Here is a 717-nt window from a genome sequence, read left to right on the forward strand (position 1 = left end):
TCAATATTCTTTGCCAACACCATAATTCAAATGCGTCATTTCTTTTATAGGAACTCTGGTAGCATAGTGGTTACGAGTCGGGCTGCCAACCTCAAGGTCAGCAGTTCGAAACTACCAGCGGTTCCGTGGGAGAAAGAGGAGGCGTTCTGCTCTCATAAGGATTTACAGTCTTGGAAACCCTGTACAGAGGCACGATGAGTTGGAACCGACTCCACGGTACAAGGAGCTCTGATAGCATAGTGGTTACGAGTCGGGCTGCTAACCTCAAGGTCAGCAGTTCGAAACTACCAGCTGTTCCGCGGGAGAAAGATGAGGCTTTGTATTCCGGTAAAGATTTACAGCCTCGGTAACCCTATACTGGGTCTCTGTGATTCGAAACCGACTCCACGGCACATCACCAAATGTGAATGGCTTGGTGTGACACTGTAGGAGAAGCACTGGACTGCTAACCACAAGGTCAGTGGTTCAAAACCACCAGCCGCTCTTCAGAAACCCTATACAGGGTAGGCAGGAGTCAGAATCACTCCACTCTTCAAGCGTTTAACTGTGAACGGCGGCTCATTTGTTTGATATTTCAGCGCTTTGAGCGCCCTCTTGTGGACACCTGTCAGATGAATTCAGTCCCTGTTACAGGGGCTTTGAGGCCTCAGCTCTGCAGTCTTTGAAAGGTTTTCATGAATTAGAAACTCACTTCTGTCTGTTCTCTTGTCCTCTTCA

This window comes from Chrysochloris asiatica, unplaced genomic scaffold (genome assembly GCF_000296735.1).
Source record: "Chrysochloris asiatica unplaced genomic scaffold, ChrAsi1.0 scaffold00096, whole genome shotgun sequence".
Taxonomy (NCBI): domain Eukaryota; kingdom Metazoa; phylum Chordata; class Mammalia; order Afrosoricida; family Chrysochloridae; genus Chrysochloris; species Chrysochloris asiatica.